The sequence below is a fragment of the Vipera berus genome (genome assembly GCF_964194415.1).
Source record: "Vipera berus genome assembly, chromosome: 3".
Classification (NCBI taxonomy): Eukaryota; Metazoa; Chordata; class Lepidosauria; order Squamata; family Viperidae; genus Vipera; species Vipera berus.
In genome coordinates this window covers 3,753,776-3,765,184 of record NC_138204.1, presented here as the reverse complement: position 1 = coordinate 3,765,184, position 11,409 = coordinate 3,753,776, and positions in this window count along the sequence as shown.

Genomic DNA, 11,409 nt, shown 5'->3' with positions numbered 1-11,409 from the left:
TTTAAAAATCTCCAGTGATGGAGCGCCCACGATTTCTGGTGGCAAGCAGTTCCACTGCTCGATTGTCCTCACTGTCAGGAAGTTGTCCGAAGGTTGGTTTGTCCGAAGGCCGCAAAAGGGGACCGCACGGAAAAAAAAACCTGCCCCCCAGGATGCTGCGACCATCATAAATACGTGCTGGTTGCCAAGTGTCTGAAAACACAGGAGGGCTGCAACTCTTGTACGTGTGAAAAGGGCATCGGTCGCCTTTTCACAGTGCCGCTGTAACTGAACAGTCACAAAACGAGGGGTTGTAAGTCAAGGGCTACTTAAATTCTGTTAACGTAGCCTTACAACAAAATAGATCTGGTCAGCCCCTGTCATGCCTCCGTGTCGGAGCCTGAATCTGCGGAGGAAAATGAGCTGGGAGGGGACCCTACGGAGGAGGCCGAGGGAGAGGCGTCTGTGTGTTCAGAGGAATGTGGGGAAGCGCAGGCCGAGGCAGGCCAGGGCCCTTTAGGATTAGGACAGGATGAACAGGAGAGACAAAGAATTCAGGCGAGGAGCAAAGGCCACCCCCACCTGATCCTAGAGCACAGAGAGTGGAGAGGAGAAAACAACGCAGGCAGGCTCCACTACTCCTCTCCACACCTCTCCACAAGGCACACCTGGAGACTGAGACCTAAGGAGACGCTGTGGGGAGAGGCATTTGTCGGGAACAGACGCCGATTCCTTGGACTTCCGTGTGTTGTTGCTGATCTCTTGTTCTGTGACTTCTGCTTGGGAACCCGGAAACTCTGACCATGGGACTGACTTGACAACGTTGCTTGGACGTTCAAAGACCTCGGACCGTATTCTGGCTTCTCTTCTGAAACTGCTCAGGCAAGCTTGCATTCCCACAGACTCATTAGGTTTATGATGTACGTGTCATTCCTGGTTATCTCCGTGGCCTCGAGTAAATTCCTCCTCTGATCGGACTGCAGGTGAAACTACTTGCAGCCAGAGGAGGCTGAAGGGATGCGTGTGTGTCTTCCTTTGTTTGGAGGCTTGCCAGAAATGTGGGAGCGTTTGGGGAAAACTTGGAGCAATTAAAAGGCGGTTTGAATTGCCTCTGTGCTGTGCCCTGGGTCATCGCAGCCCCCTGACTCCTGACCAGAATGGAATTGCCAGCGACACTAGCCACCACCCCAACCTCACTCGTAGTGTTGTTGGTGCTGCCTCCACTGCCATCTTCCCATCACTTGGAGTTCGCTCTGAGTTCACACCTATTTGGCAAGTCACTCCTGCTTACACACACACACACACACACACAGAGAGAGACAGAGAGAGCACAGCAGTGTGTATTATGCTATTTGTTGCCAGGGGCATAGCCCTTGGACTTATATACAGTACTGCTTCACAGTGCTTTACAGCCCTCTGAGCAGTTTACAGAATCGGCCTACTGCCCACAATAATCTGGGTTCCCATTTTACCGACCTCGGAAGGATGGAAGGCCGAGTCAACCTAGAGCTGGTCAGGATCGAACTCCTGGCAGTCGGCAGAGTTAGTCTGCAATATTGTATTCTAACCAGATATAGAATAGGTGATGGTAGATTAGATAGAGAAAGAGAGAGAAAAATAGCAATAGCCCTTAGACTTACACACCGCTTCATATTGCTTTCTAAGCGGTTTACAGAGTCAGCCTCTTGCCCAACAATCCGGATCCTCGTTTTATCGACCTCAGAAGGATGAAAGACTGAGCCAGTCAGAATCGAACTCCTGGCGGTCAGCAGAGTTAGTCTGCAATACTGTATTCTAACCACTGCGCCACCAGATATAGAATAGATGATGGTAGATTAGATAGATGAGAGAGGGAGGGAGGGAGGGAGAGAGAGAGAAATAGATGGCAATAGTCCTTAGACTTATATACCGCTTCACAATGCTTTACAGTCCTCTCTAAGCGGTTTATAGAGTCGGCATATTCACACACACACACACACACACACACACACACACACACACACACACCAACCATCTGGGTCCTCATTTTACCGACCTCGGAAGGTTGGAAGGCTGAGTCCGACCTTGAGCCGGTCAGGATCGAACTTCAGGCAGTGGAACGCAGAGTCTGCCTGCAATACTGCATTCTGGCCACTGCGCTACCAGGACTCTTAGAAACAACACATTTGCTCCTTCCCCCCGCCCCCCAATCCTCCCAGTTTCTGCTTCAGGAAGCTGTGCTGGCGGGACTGCCTCCAATGGGAAGACAGGGGCTCCATCCTTTGGCACCCGGATTGGCTGCCAGGACGTGCAGCTGTGGGTCACACACCGTGAATTGGCCAGGGACAAGCAAGCATTCCTTGGCAAGCATTCTGCAGAGGGGGGCATAATGCTGGCAGAGCATTGGCTGGGGAGGAATGCCGGCCGAGGTTGACCTCCGGTGGCGGGTCAGCTGCGACGGAGGGTGGTGACAGTGCGGTGAAGTGGGCACGGCCATTGTGGTTGTGGATAATTGTCCCGTGCCGTTCTCTTGGGGGGGGGTGTCTTACCTCCCAGCTGTCTTTGTGAAGCCCTCTTGAGGCCCCCCTCCCTCCCTTGCTGGTCCCCCACAACACACTCTCGCCTGTCCACCCCCCACCCCACCCCAGCGGCCCCAGGGGCTGCTATTCCCGCCACCACTCCCCCTCCCTCCGGTCCTGGTGACAGATCCGCAAGGACCCAAAACTTGCGGAGCAGACACGGTCCTTGAAAAAAATAAATCTTGCAATGCACACTGCCCCACCTACAGCCGCTGAGACTCCCCCCCCATTGCACGCTGCCTCTGCTTCAGCCTGCCACACTCGATTGGCTGGGCTGCTACTTGTCCCGGGCAGCCCGAGGCCTGGGTCAAACGGTGCCTGGGCGAATGGGCAGGGACGAAGGGCCGGCAGGGCGGGGTGGCATCAGCCATGGAGAATGGCCTTGGGAGGGCCAGCAGAGGAGAAGAGCTGGCTGTAAATGGGCTGGATTGGGTGGGGGGGGGGCGAAGGAGGCGCAGCCAAGGGTCCGTGCCTAAACGTCCCACTCCGTCTTCGGGAGTGCCCATTCGAAGCTATATTTTGGGGGGCCCGTTTCCTTCCTCCCCCCCAACAGACAAACCACACAATGGACGTAGCAGAAAAAGAAGGCCCTTTTATTATCATCCCTGAATTGCATTACAATACTGCAAGTAGTTTCACATCAGGAAGACCTGTATTCACCTGTAAATCTGCCCAGGCCAACATCTGGCTGGCTGGCTTAGGGTGGGGGGGGGGCTAAATCATGCAGAGGGAATTATTGCTATCGTATTTTATTTACAGTTCTATACACCGAAAAGGGAACTGGGGTACCGTCCCAAGTGCAAAAACTACGGGCAGGAAACCAGGAACTCTGGTTGAGAGAGAGAAGGAGAGAGAGAGAAGGAGAGAGGAAAGAGAAAGAGAGAGGGAGAGAGAGAAGGAGGGGGAGAGAGAGGAGAGAAGGGGAGGAAGAGAGGAGAGAGAGAGGAGAGGGGGAGAGAGAAGGAGAGGGAGAGAGAAAGAAGGAGAGAGGAGAGGGAGAGAGAAGGAGAGGGAGAGAGGAGAGAGAAGGAGAGGAGAGGGAGAGAAGAGAGGAGAGGGAGAGAGAAGGAGAGGGAGAGGGGAGAGGGGGAGAAAAAGGAGGGGAGAGAAGGAGAGAGAGGAGAGGGGGAGAGAAAGAGAAGGAGAGAGGAGAGGGAGAGAGAGACAAGGAGAGGGAGAGAGGAGAGGGGGAGAGAAAGAGGAGGGGAGAGAGAAGGAGAGAGAGAAGGGGGGGGAGAGAGAGATTCCCAGCCCGGCGTTGCCCGCAGGGAAGAATTCATCAAAGAAATCACATCTGTAGTACAGGTTGTGTCTTGCAGGTCCGTTTGTGTGCTCCCCGTGTGTTACAAATCCTGAAAGCTGTGCTGGACACGGCGAGGTGCGAACATCCGATGCTAACCTGACATGCTTTTTGCATTGTGCTGTCGGCACTTATCCCAGTGTCAACGAATGTCGCGGGGACCTTGCCAAGGGTTTAGGGCCAGGAGAGGCAAAAGAGTTACTCAGCCCTGGGAAAGGGGGAAGCTGGAAAAACAGACCGGGGGAGGGGGGGGGGAAAGGCCCCATCTTGACCTCGTTCTCCTTACAAATGAGTAGGGAAGGTCCTGGATGGGGTGTCAAGATTTGGTGAACATACCCTGCAACGATAAAGTAGCATTCTTGAAATCCCTGCAGTGTGTGAGTTTTTGTTTTGTCCTGGCCTACCTTGAAGGGCTGAAACCTGAGGCTCGTTGAAAAGGGAATGAAAAACATCCAGTATTCTTTCCGGGACTTAGTCACCAGCTCCTTAAATCTCCGTAGGAGAGATGAAAAACATCTGCCCACCGCCGCGTTCGTACAACAGGCTCATCCACATGAGTTACAAAACTAGTAACGGATCCGCTAAAAACACACTTAAGGTTGATTGTGGTGTGTGTGTGTGTGTGTGTGTGTGTGTGTGTGTGTGTGTGTGTGTGTTTCAACAGCAGTTCCTTTCCCTTTCTGTCTGTGGAAAAGTCTGACGGGGACCCAGCCCATCTGATGCGCTTATAGGTTCAGGGCATCGGGCGGCTCCTGACAATGGTTTAATGTAGTATCCTAGTTAAGGGTGTGGGTGCCAGAAGAGTTGTCGGAGCAGCCGGCCGCTCCACTTTCTGCCCAGAGGTTGAATCTAACCCTGGATTTACCCAAGACAGTTGCTGCGTTCATATAACGTACAGGGCCTGAATGAGCCTGGCGCGTTGTGGCTTAACACAATGGCCTGGCTTCCTGTACTGTGGTGAGCCTGTGTCTCAGTTACCCCGACATATTAAGCTATAAACTAAAAGGTAAAGAGTTTGTCCTATCAGTTGTGTCCAACTGTAGATGCCCATCTCTGTTTTGGGGCAGAGGGAAACAATTTTCCATGGTTCATGTGGCACCTTCCCACCGAAGTGGTACCTATTGATCTACTTGCGTTTGCATGCTTTCTACAAACTACAATCCACCTGACCCTGTGAGATCCAGGCTAGTCTGCTGTGTGTCAACCCAGCTACTAAAAGCTCGAACGGGTGGGAGGTTCAACATTGTGCAGCTGACACGGTATTTGGAGCAGAGGCGGGGGTGGGTGGGTGGGAGGAAGTAACAGGAATACAAAACCAGAACAGCGGCTGCATTCATACAACATGCTTAACCTGATCGGTTAAAGACCCTGCACATACATTTGCAATTCCGGGTTGTTTGCAGAATTAAATCTCGGCTAAGCTTTTGGGATTTGAGTGCTTCGCTGACACCCACCCGTAGGGAGACGGGATGGTGAAGAAGTGGGACGATACGAAGACAACCCAGCTTTGCATCCAGTGCTGCTCATGAAATGAGCTTGTCTGGGTGGACTTGGGACCAGTCACACTTCCTTATCCCAAACCCGCCGCACAACATGGCTGTTAGGGAGCAAATTCAAGGAGGCCGCACCATGCGCCAGCTTGAGCTGCTGTACAAAAATCAGAATATAAAACGAATAGAAGTTAAGCTAGTTGGTTCTTTGCATTGTCTTCTAAACCAGGGTTTCTCCGACCTTGGCAGCTTAAAGATGCGTGGACTACAACTCCCAGCATTCCCCGGCTTGATTAGGGTATCGTTTACGGCAGGGGGTCTTCCAACTTGGCAACTTTTAAGACTTGTGGACTTCAACTCCCAGAATCCTCCGGCTTGATTAGGGTATTGTTTACGGCAGGGGTCTTCCAACTTGGCAACTTTGAAGACTTGTGGACTTCAACTTCCCAGAATTCCTCAGCCAGCCTGGCTGAGGAATTCTGGGAGTTGAAGTCCACAAGTCTTCAAAGTTGCCAAGTTGGAAGACCCCTGGTTTATGGAAACATAGAAATAAGTCGTGTTGGTACACCATTCAAAAAGCAAATGAAAAAGAAGGAAGCAAAAAGAACGCATTCTCTCCCACAGCCAACATTTAGATAAGCCGGGGTTAACACCAGACAAATCAGCAGAAAACAATACCCGTATCAAGGAACTACTAAAGAGAAAACCACACCTTTGCCAACAGTGGTAGGGAAAACTGCTGTGTATAAATAGGGAGCGAGTCCCACAGTCTAACCCTGATGACATTACCTAGCTGGGTAACGCAACGTCTGCGAGCCAGCAGTCTCTAATTCCTAAACTGCTGATTGAACTATCTAGGGTTTTTTTTTCGGATCGTTGTTGAACGATGGCAGTCTCTCTCAACCTTGGTGACAACGGGTGGGCTTCAAATCCCAGAATTCCCTAGTCAGCATGCTTTTGAGATGGGTGGACTTCGCCTCCCACAATTCCCCAGCTTGATTAGGGTGTTGTTTAATAGACACATACCTGTAGAAGTAAATCATATTTAAACACCGTTCCAAAGGGACAATAAAAAAGTTAAGGAAGAAACAAAAGGAACACATCATCTTCAGCAGACGACAACTAGATAAGCAGGGATTAACCCCAGACAAACAATCAAGGTGAAAACAATACCCTAATTATACCGGCTGGGGAATTCTTGGCATTAAAGCCCATTACCTCTTAAATTTTCCAACGCTGGATTAAAATGTCGGTTGAGTGTGCCTAGCTTAGCTCAAAGCCATGCTTAGCCCTGAGCTAAGCTTCTTTCAGACCTACCTACCTCACAGGGTTGTTGTTATGGGGACAAAAAGGAGATTTCCCCCTGACAGATCACTTTTAAGCCCCTGGAAAACTACAGGTCCAACATTTTGGTGAGGTAATGTCATTAACTGGTATTTGCATATATATCAAAACATCATTATTTGGAGATCTTCGTTGATCCACATGGGGCCAGCCACCAACTCAAACCCACCTCTGGATGGCCCACACCCGATTGGTTGAGAGGCTGGTTCACATCATTTTTTTTTTCATCCCGGTTAAGAATAAACCGGGATTTATCTTTTAACTTCCCATGGAGTGAATGGAATAGGTTGGCGGATAGAGAAAAGGAAATGAAGGGGACGTCTCTGGTTTATGCAGTTAGTCCTCGACTTACGACCACGGTTTAGGAGAGCTCGAAATTTACGTCGCTCGGGGAGAAAGTTGGCGACGTTTGTCCCATTTTGCGACTTTTCTTGCCAGATTTTTTTTTTAAGTTATCAAGTGAATGGCTGCAGTTGGCTTCCAACATTGACTTTGCTTGCCAGAAGGTCGCAAAAGGGGGTCCCATGATCCCGCGACACTGTGCAACCGACACAAATAGGACTCAGTTGCCAAGCGGCTGAATTGTGATCGCGTGATCGCGGGGATGCTGCAACGGTCATAAGTGTGGAGAAAAAAAACAAAATCCCGGTCATTTTTCAGAGCTGCTGTGAGTTTGAACGGTCGTAAGTCGAGGACTATCCGTATACGGATTTGTTACCACCTAAGTTTGAGTTCCGTCGTCGGTGCCTCTACAGCACGGCGTAGCTACGGGAGAAAGTCCACACGGTGGCGGCAAGGATGAGTCTGAACGCGGAGAAAGGGACTGTGTTCGAGTCAACCCAACTTGGCTAAAAGTTCTCCAGAACTTTTTCCAGGTTGTCTCCAGAACGGGAAGTTGATCCCTTGTGGTGTGACGCAACTGTCCCGGAGTCGAAAGTCAAATTTTTGTAGGACTCCAGATTTTGTTCTTTGTTAAGGCGGGTTCCTGTGTTCTGGCTACACACACAGGTGTTTGAAAGACACAACTTAGCATTGAGGGCAGAGTTCGATGCGTGATCCCTGTTTTAAAATCTCTGCCTGCTCTTGGAGAGCAAAAGTTAAGGTCAAAAATAAGATAAAATTGGAAAGAAAAATCCGCCACGCGGCAGATCCGCGTCGAGCACCAGTCGCAACCAGTTCCCTCCTATCTTCTAGACAGCATGCACAGAAAACCCGTCGTGTTTTTTTTTCCCCCGCCACCCACCCGGCCCCTGACGAATTGGCAAAGAATAAATAGGATAATAAATAGGATAAATTAGAATATTTCAATAGAGAAGTCCTACGCATCCGGCGGCGGCAGCGGCTCTTCTGGTGCGCTCAGATTTAGCAGGAGGAATTTCCCCAAAGGAAAAAAAAGGTGGACTATAGCGGGGCAGTTAAAATAAAAACTCTCTTTTTTTTCTCCCCTCCCTCTTTAAGGTAAAGGTAAAGGTTCCCCCGCACATGCGTGCTAGTCGTTTCCGACTCTAGGGGCCGGTGCTCATCTCCGTTTCAAAGCCGAAGAGCCAGCGCTTGTCCGAGGACGACTCCGTGGTCATGTGGCTGGCATGACTAGACGCCAAAGGCGCACGGAACGCTGTTACCTTCCCACCGGAGTGGTCCCTGTTTTTCTACTTGCATTTTTACGTGCTTTCGAACTGCTAGGTTGGCAGAAGCTGGGACGAGGAACAGGCGCTCACTCTGTTACGCGGCACTCGGGATTCGACCCACCAAACTGCCAACCTTCTGATCGACAAGCTCAGCGTCCTAACCCACAGAGGGGCTTAAATACTCTCCCTCTTACCTGCCCCTGGAGGTGATGGGCGGAACTTTCACCTGGCCAATTGCAGGTAATCCTCAATTCACAGCCACCCTTACAGAATAAGAGACGAACAGAGTTGGAAGGGACCCCGGAGGTCATTTAGTCCAACCCCCTGCTCAGGCAGGAAACCCTACACCTTTTCGGACAAACGGCTGTCCAGTCTCTTCTTAAAAAACTTCCAGCGTTGGAGCATTCCCCTTGAGCCCAAAATTTCCGTTGCTAAGCAAGTTTGGTCCCGTTTTACGACCTCTCCTCGCCACAGTTCTGAAGTGAATCCCTGCAGCTGTTAAGCTAGTCACCTAGTTGTTGAGGGAATCTGGCTCGTTCCCCCCCCCTGGTTGACTCTGCTTGTCGGGAGGTCGCCAAAGGGGGGGTCACCTGGCCCCGGGGGACACGGCAAACCGTCATAAATTTGAGTCAGTTGCCAAATGTCTGGATTTTGATCGGGAGACCGTGGGGAGGCCGCGACAGTCGTACGTGTGCAAAACGGTCATAACTTTCAACGGTCCCTAAATGAACGGTTGTAAGTCGAGGACCACCTGGATCTGTCCCTCTTTTAAAAAAAAGGCTTTTTATGCGCGGCACAAAAAAGAGGCTCAAAGTTCAGAGGTCAAGCTTGCCGCAGGCATGTGCAAAAATGTTGGCACTCAACAATAGCTGGATGGCGTTTGGATGGGGAGCTGGTCCTAGTGAATCCAAAGCTGTTCTTTGGACCGGATGAATATTGGATTAACTACAAAGAGCAGAGGGAAAGGAGACCACAAAGAGATCCCAAGGAAATGTCCGGGCTGTAGGCAAAACGTCAGAAGTCAAAGCTAAACTCCTTCCTGTTGACACCCAGAAACCCACGGAGGACACATCTGTTACCCTGAGGGGGGTGGGTTAGGGTCCAGCTTGATTTCGGTGAGACTTTATTTGTGCTGTGGTTTGAAAAATGTAAGCTGGACCTTGTCAGATTCACTGGGATAGGAGACCACCAGGAGAAGCAACAGCCAATCTCTTCTGCATGGCTGCCAAGGGGAAACTACCCTGGACATGTCCCATTAGGATCTCCTCAAGCAATTTGACCCGAAGGGGAATTTTTACTTGTCTAGATCTGAGATGGTGGTTTTTAGTTGCTTCGGGATCAAAGTTTCCAGTCCTCAAGGGCCGGGCAAGGCTCCCCTGCGTATGGTAGTCCACCTTTTTTTCCTAACTGGCGCCCCTTAGATCAAAGTTTCTCATTCTGAACAACTTTCAGATGCGTGGACTTCCAGTTCCCAGAATTCCCCCAGCTAGCACGGCTAACGGGGAATTCTGGGAGTCGAAGTCCACCCTTCTTAAAGCTGCCAAGAAAAATTGCTCGGGATAAAACGGTCATTCAACAGAGCTATTGGCAAGGCTTTCCGGGGCAACTGGGTCAAAAAAGTCAAGATGGCAGCTATCAAAGCCCGCCCCTTTAAAAAAAAAGTATGATGCGCAGAACTGCAGATGCCACGTGGACATTTTTTGACCCCACTCCCAGGGACACCTCCCAAGGCCATCTTAGAGCTTCCCAAGCCTTCATAACCATGGTTCTAACCAGAAAAGCCGCTGTTTTTAATACACACGCACACCCACACCAACACATTCACACGTTGTGTTCCCAGACCCTTGTTCCACAAAGGTTCCCAAATTCGTACGGCAGAGAGACTGCCGTAATCCAGCCTTCCTCATCCTCTGCCACTTTAAGGTCGGTGGACTTCAATTCCCAGAATTCCCCAGCCAGCTATGCTGGCTGGGGAATTCTGGGAGTTGAAGTCCACCGACCTTAAAGTGGCAGAGGTGGAGAAACACTGTGTGAACGCCCTTTCTAGCTTTCCACAACCAGGTGAGTCTTGAATTCCAAGCTACCCAGCGTGGCTTCATCGGTTGAACGTCTACCTCTTCGAAGACTCTCCTTGTGCAGGCAAACCACAAGGGCTTTTGTTCCGTCGTCGGAAAGCTTCCCTTGCTGACCAACTGTGTTCTTCCCACCCCCCCACCCACCCCACCCCCCCAAAAAAGGCAGAAGCATCAGCAGCAGCATGAAATAAATACAGAATAAATAAAGGAATAAATACGCTCGGGGTCTTCCTTCTGTCCATCTCCTGCATCGTGTCCCAAAAAAAAAGTTCAGAGTTTCTCGCAAGCCATGAAGACAAGCAGGGATCCAGCGGGTGGGGGGAAGGGGGGGGAGACCCTTAATGAGAGCAGAGTGGGTGTTATTGCTTCCGCTGAGTCGAAGGAAGGAAAAAAGGGAAACCAGAAAGCAACGCTGTGATCTGTTCTGGCTCTCTTTCCGAAATCCAGCCTCCAGGCTGGATTCGCACAACCTGTCAAACCCGTGGCGGGATTCGAAGATGGGAACAACCGGTTCTCCTCGTGGGTGCCGCTTCCGGAAGTCCGTTCTGGACCTGGGCAAGAAAAAACATTAGCTAACCGGTGCTGCCGAAGTGGTGCGAGCCGGCTGGATCCCACCGCTGTGTCAAAGCCTCAATCAGATTTATCCGACACTGTTCCTGCATTCGCACATTACGCTGGGCCCAAACCAACCATCCTCTGGCTTCGTGCACCCTGGTGTATCCCCACGCCAGGTTGGTCCAGGAAAGCCGAGCCCTAAACTTCATCCAGGTACAAATTAGGCACCTTCAACCTTAGTTCGTTAATTCATCCACAGATGTTTTCTCCGCTTTTTGGGTGAGTGAATTTGAGGGCTGCCGCAGGTACGATGTGTCGGCACACGGCAAAGATCGAGAACCCCACTGCAGCCTGGCCTGGTGCGTTGTGCGAATCCAGCCACGGGTAGCATTCGCCCGACAGGCTTAAGCCAGGTTTTTTAAATCCGTCCAGTTCTTCAAAGCACGGACTAATCCAGGGGCTGAAGGCAGATCGACTTCT